Source organism: Monodon monoceros, unplaced genomic scaffold (assembly GCF_005190385.1).
Source record: "Monodon monoceros isolate NGI ecotype Baffin Bay Population unplaced genomic scaffold, NGI_Narwhal_1 Super_Scaffold_11, whole genome shotgun sequence".
NCBI lineage: Eukaryota > Metazoa > Chordata > Mammalia > Artiodactyla > Monodontidae > Monodon > Monodon monoceros.
The window spans coordinates 3,729,883-3,737,524 of record NW_021703767.1 but is presented as its reverse complement, the minus strand read 5'-3'; positions in this window follow the sequence as shown (position 1 = coordinate 3,737,524).

Genomic DNA, 7,642 nt, shown 5'->3' with positions numbered 1-7,642 from the left:
AAGACCTAAATGTAAGACCAGAAACTATCAAACTCTTAGAGGAAAACAGGCAGAACACTCTATGACATAAATCACAGCAAGATCCTTTTTGACCCACCTCCTAGAGAAATGGAAATAAAAACAAAAATAAACAAATGGGACCTAATGAAGCTACAAAGCTTTTGCACAGCAAAGGAAACCATAAACAAGACCAAAAGACAACCCTCAGAATGGGAGAAAATATTTGCAAATGAAGCATCTGACAGAGGACTAATCTCCAAAATTTATAAGCAGCTCATGCAGGTCAATAACAAAAAAACAAACAACCCAATCCAAAAATTGGCAGAAGACCTAAATAGACATTTCTCCAAAGAAGATATACAGATTGCCAACAAACACATGAAAGAATGCTCAACATCATTAATCATTAGAGAAATGCAAATGAAAACTACAATGAGATATCATCCCACACCTGTCAGAATGGCCATCATCAAAAAATCTAGAAACAATAAATGCTGGAGAGGGTGTGGAGAAAAGGAACACTCTTGCACTGCTGGTGGGAATGTGAATTGGTACAGCCACTATGGAGAACAGTATGGAGGTTCCTTAAAAAACTACAAATAGAATAACCATATGACCCAGCAATCCCACTACTGGGCATATACCCTGAGAAAACCATAATTCAAAAAAGAGTCATGTACCAAAATGTTCTTTGCAGCTCTATTTACAATAGCCAGGAGATGGAAGCAACCTAAGTGTCCATCATTTGATGAATGGATAAAGAAGATGTGGCACATATATACAATGGAATATTACTCAGCCATAAAAAGAAACGAAATTGAGTTATTTGTAGTGAGGTGGATGGACCTAGAGTCTGTCATACAGAGTGAAGTCAGAAAGAGAAAGACAAATACCGTATGCTAACACATATATATGGAATATAAGAAAAAAAATGTCATGAAGAACCTGGGGTAAGATGGGAATAAAGACACAGACCTACTAGAGAATGGACTTGAGGATATGGGGAGGGGAAAGGGTAAGCTGTGACAAACTGAGAGAGTGGCATGGACATATACACACTACCAAATGTAAAATAGATAGCTAGTGGGAAGCAGCCACATAGCACAGGGAGATCAGCTCGGTGCTTTGTGACCACCTGGATGGGTGGGACAGGGAGGGTGGGAGGGAGGGAGACGCAAGAGGGAGGAGATATGGGAACATATGTATATGTATAACTGATTCACTTTGTTATAAAGCAGAAACTAACACACCATTGTAAAGTAATTATACTCCAATAAAGATGTTAAAAAAAAAAAGAATGAAATTAGAACACTCCCCAACACTATACACAAAAATAAACTAAAAATGGATTCAAGACCTAAATGTAAGACCAGGCACTATAAAACTCTTAGAGGAAAACATAGGAAGAACACTCTTTGACATAAATCACAGCAAGATCTTTCTTGCTAGAGTAATGGAAATAAAAAGAAAAATAAACAAATGGAACCTAATGAAAGGTGAAAGTTTTTGCACAGCAAAGGAAACTGTAAACAAGACGAAAAGACAACCCTCAGAATGGGAGAAGATATTTGCAAACGAATCAACGGACAAAGGATTAATCTCCAAAATATATAAACAGCTCATGCAGCTCAGTATTAAAGAAACAAACAACCCAATGCAAAAATGGGCAGAAGACCTAAATAGACATTTCTCCAAAGGAGACATACAGATGGCCAAGAAGCACATGAAAGGATGCTCAACATCACTAATTATTAGAGAAATGCAAATCAAAACTACAGTGAGGTATCACCTCACATCACTTAGAATGGGCATCATCAGAATATCTACAAACAACAAATGCTGGAGAGGGTGTGGAGAAAAGGGAACCCTCTTGCACTGTTGGTGGGAATGTAAATTGATACAGCCACTATGGAGAACAGTATGGAGGTTCCTTAAAAAACTAAAAATAGAATTACCATATGATCCAGCAATCCCACTACTGGGTATATACCCAGAGAAAACCATAATTCAAAAAGACACATGCACCCCAATGTTCATTGCAGCACTCTTTGCAATAGCCAGGTCATGGAAGCAACCTAAATGCCCATCGACAGACGAATGGATAAAGAAGATGTTGTACATATACAGAATGGAATATTACTCAGCCATAAAAAGGAACAAAATTGAGTCATTTGTTGAGACGTGTATGGATCTAGAGACTGTCATACAGAGTGAAGTAAGTCAGAAAGTGAAAAACAAATATCGTATATTAACGCATGTATGTGGAACTTAGAAAAATGGTACAGATGAACCAGTTCGCAGGGCAGAAGTTGAGACACAGATGTAGAGAGCAAACGTATGGACACCAAGGGGGGAAAGCCGCGGGGGTGGGGTGGGGTGGGGATGGTGGTGTGCTGAATAGGCGATTGGGATTAACATGTATACACTGCTATGTATGATGATGTGTTTTATACATAAAATTGATGACTAATAAGAACCTGCTGTATAAAAAAATAAAATAAAATTCAAAAATTAGAAAAAACACTAGAAAAACTAATACTAAACTTTCTTTGGGGTATTTGTATGGAAATATGTTAATATAAATGTTTCAGACATTACATGAAATTTCTAAAAATCTTACGTGTTCTGGTATAACGTTATAAGTCATAATTCTAGTTATTACTTTAAAATGTATATCTCAGAAATAACTAAATTTCCTTGTCAGTTGCATTATTATGAACTTTCATCAAATCTTTAACTGTGGCCATTTTCAAGTCTTTTGTCATTTACAGACAGTTCTGGGTGGACTCTGATGCTTCTGCAAAAACGTTCCTATAAAAGCGTTTCATCTTCAAGGAATTCACGGAAAAGACTCTGACAAGTACAGGTTTCTGGTAACTGACTGTACTGCTGAACTGAATGAATAAGCATGTTCAGAACTCTGATGGAAAACTCATGAACTCATAAAATTGCTAACAAATGATCAAGATGAAAAAAATTAATTACGTGGGATTGAGTGAACTGATAAGGATGATGATAATTTTTGTGACTTTCTGTTTGAATAAAAAAATGTGATGTAAATTTATGTAAAAAGAACTTAATGTAAAACAATGCCACTCTTCTCACACGCAAAAAAATTTGGTAACAAAGAGAAAAATTTAAAAGCAAAATTGGTATATTATGTATATGAGAACAAAGATAAGGAAAGCAGGTTTCTCACTGGAAATAATTCAAGGTAGAAACAGCGAAGCAATATCTTTAAAATGGGAAAAAAACCCTACCCATCCTAGAATTCTATACCCAGCAAAACAATCTTTCAGAATTGCCAAAATAAAACCTATAAAGGAAAAGAATTTTAGAAAAAGAATATATACATATATATGCATAACAGAATCACTTTGCTGTACACCTGAAGGTAACACAATATTGTAAATCAAATATATTTCAATAAAAAATAAACAAAATTGGCAAAATAAAGATTTTTCTAGACAAGCTGAAATAATTTAGTACCAGTAGACCTTTTCTACAAGAAATATTAATGTTAATGTCCTTCAGGCAGAAGGACAATGATACCATATGGAAACTTGGATCTGCAGGTGAAATGAAGGGCTCAAGGCATGGAAACTTATATGGGCAAATATAAAGACTTTGTTTCTTATTAATTAAATTCCTTTAAAAATTTAATTGACTATTTAAAGCAAAATAATGACAATGTATTGTGGGGCTAATGACATACACAGACGTGAAATGTATGACAACCAAGCACAAAGACTGAGAAGCATATACTGTCAATTCTTATATCACCCATAAGGTAAGGTAATTAAAAAATCATTAACGAAATCATAAAAACTCAGTTAATCCAAAAAAAGAAAACAGGGAACACAGAATAGGTGAAATAATTAGAAAATGAATAATAAGATGGTCGATTTAAATGCAACCAGATCAGTAATCACCTTAAATGTAAATGATCTAAATACCCTGATTAAAAGACAGCAGATGCCAGATTGGATTTAAAAAATCAGTACCCAAATACATGCCTACAGGAAATATGCTTTAAATATAATGACACAAATAGGTTACAAGTAGAAGGACGGAAAAAAAAATACCACGCTCAAATTAGTCAAAAGAAAGCTGGAGTAGTTATATTAATACAAACAAAGGAGGTTTCACAGTAGATAAAGAAGGTCATTTTAAAAATGTTAAAGGGGTCAATTAATCAACCCTGTACATTTATGCACCTAATATCATAGTGTTAAACTACATGACATAAAAACTGATAGAACTGAAAGGAAAAAGAAACAATTATAGTCCTCCCTCCCTCCCTCCTTCCTTCCTCCCTTCCTTCCTTCCTCCTTTCCTTCCCTCCTTCCTTCCTTCCATCCTTCTCTCCTCTGTTAAAAGCCATAAGGTAGATCCCCACGTGGACGGCAGTCAGCCTGAGTGTGGAAAGCAGGCCCAAGGGGGGCTGGAGATTGGCTACATGGCAGGGAAACTGAGGTAATGCGAGCTGAGTTTCTCACCGTCACAGAGGAGAGATACAAACCTGGAGAGAGGCAGCCAAAGAATACATCGTGTGGTATTGGATTGGAATTGAAGCTATGGATGTGAACTCATAGATTTCTGAATATGTCAATAGGTCTACAGGATTCCCAGATAAATTCAGATGTGTGTGTGTGCTTTTCCCCTTTAAGCCTGTCCACAGAAGGGCCTGGGAGCCTCCACACGTTAGTTAGAATCAGCATGCTTAACGCCCAGATCCTGGTCTTCAAACACCATTCTCCACTAAAAGGAATCAGACTCTCCAGGCTCCGGCAGAGAAGGAATGAGATGGGTCTGGAACATCTTGATGTGTCAGGAAGTGAGAAGATACTCAAGGAATGAAGGGGGCATGCCAAAGGTCAGAGAAGCCAGTGTAACGCTCCCACTGGCTAAATCTAGGATAATCTGAGCATGAAAATGAAAAAAAAAAAAATGGTGACAACTGATTATAACCCATTGAATAGAACAGGAATCCATGAATCCACAAGACATAAACAAGTAAATGAACAAATTAATTTCTTGTAGTAGAAAGCCCACAGACAAATGAAGAAAGAATGAAGGTTTGAGAAAATCTCCCTTTGGAAACAATTATAAAAATAATTCAGGCAAGACACAGAAACATCGACAGATGGCTAAAGTTAGTGGGTAAAACTGAGAGGAATAATGGGATTTTACATAGTCTCAGAACGTCTCCCTGCAAAATATTAACAACAAAGGGGAAAAACATAATGAAGAAACCTGGTAGAAAAGATCTCAATCGAATGATTAAAATTAATACCACCAGTAACAAGACAAACAGGCGTCGCATGCCACCCATAGGCTGACAGGGAAAGAACACGGCCTCTGTGACATTCCGGTACAAAAATGCATGACATGGTCTCACCATGAGAAAACACCAGACAAACTCCAGTTGAGGGAATCTACAGGATGGCTGGTCCACAATCTTCAAAATGATCAAGGCCATAAAAGTCAAAGACAGACTGAGGGATATTCCAGAGTGAGGGAGACCAGAGAGGACTGGGGTATCTGAGAAGGGGGCGGGGGAGCAGGGGACAGGAAGGGAAAGTCAAAAGTAATATGGGAGGGCTTCCCCGGTGGCGCAGTGGTCGGGAGTCCGCCTGCCGATGCAGAGGACACGGGTTCGTGCCCCGGTCCGGGAAGATCCCACATGCTGCGGAGCGGCTGGGCCCGTGAGCCATGGCCGCTGAGCCTGCGCGTCCGGAGCCTGTGCTCCGCAACGGGAGAGGCCACAGCACTGCGACGCCCGCGTACCGCAAAATAGATAAGTAAATTAATAAAAATAATATGGGAGGAAAACGAGCCTGTTGCTATTTTACAAACTCTCAGACACACGTGTGCCTGCTTCACATGCCATGAGAGCACTTGCATCAGTTATTCCTACATCACCAGGAAGAGCTATCGATTAGCTACTGCTACTCCTAGGTTTACTGATGAACTTACCAGGCAACTGGCCACACTGGCGTGACCTAACGGGCACTTTAGCCGTGATGGGCCACCCACCCAGAACTGCGAGAGCAGCACAAGGGTGATGCGTCTGCACAGTTCAAGGGGCTCGTCAACCTAAGACCTGCTAATTGAACATTTCCATTCCTCCTTGGGCTTACTGAGAACCATGGAAAAATTAAAATACACTCTGGGTCTCTTATTAAGTAGCTGAATCAAAATATTCTGGGAAATATATGCAGAAGTATTCAGGAAGTCTCCTAATATTAGCTGAAAATCATCAGTCTGGTTGTCTTTCATCTCAGACAAGATTTTGTTGCTGCATTTATGTATCAAATACTTAATAGATCCCTTCCCTTGCCTGGCCCTGGAGATGAGGATGGATAATAACAGCCTCTGCCCTCGGGCCCCTCCCAGCCTCGTGGCATAAACCATACATGGTTAGACCGAGGTGGCAAGGGGAATGGCAGGACCATGTCAGGGTCTTATGGGAACACTTAGGAGGACGAGCACTTTGGGCTGGAGTGAGGAGTGGGTGGATAGGGGAAGGAAGTATTTTCTGGAGGAAATGATGCCAACCGCAGTAAGTGGGACCTAAGACATACAGCTGGCTGAAAAGCAGGTTTGCATTACTGTGAGGTCAACAAACGGACGCAGGCACCCTAATGCAGTGGGTAGGGGCTGATGGCCGATCACGATAGCCAAGTTCAGGCTACAGCAGGGCTACACCAGGCTTTATTTTTAAAGTGCTTCTGTGACAACATGGGGAACATTTTCCCCAGACAAATGCCGTGTAGGAGGAATACCTGCCACTCAACTTCCACGGTTCACAGAGCCAAGATCTGGCCTCTGGCTGGGGAAGTATTCCATGTTGGAGACATGGTTTTGTCACCACAAGCGTTTGCCTGTCTTGGGTGTGTGCCTAGGACCGAGGATGTAACAGGAGTGCCACAATCCCAACCTCAAAAAGCCGTGATTATTAAGAACAAAAGGCAAACCTAAGTTTTTTAAACAAAACAAAATTTGGTGGCAAATTGAATAGCAGGGCTAAAGCAGATTAAAATAAAGATTAAACCACTTATTCCTGGTGCAGTGTGTTCAAGAAACTTTTAACCAGAGACTCCCAGGAGAGGCTAGTTTGGGATATCAGGCGGGGAAAACAAAACCACGGGAAGAGGCGAGGGCAAGCCCAGATGGATGGACTCGGCTTTGGTCACCCCAGCTGTTCACTTGCAGGGAAAGCTAACAGCAAAGGAGTGAACACGTCTTGGTGTTTTGGAAGAGCTAGATGAGAATGATAAAAGATGCTGCTGCGTGGAAACCCTTAAAATATGAAACAAAACTAGTTTATTGATTGCTATGCTGAAATGTCAACGAAGGGTGCTAAACACATTCCTTTCATGCATTTACCCCACAATCAATCAGCTTAAAAACTACTCATCTGAACAGTAAAAAAAAAAAAAAAAAAAAGGTGGATAAAGATTGCCGCTTATGGTTTTCTTTCTTTATTTGGCCTCGCCACGTGGCATGTGGGATCTTACTTTCCCCACCAGGGATCGAACCCACGCCTCGCCCCCTGCAGGGGAAGTGCGGAGTCTTAACCACTGGGCCACCAGGGAAGTCCCCGATGGGGTTTTAATTATCATGTATTTGTGGTGTC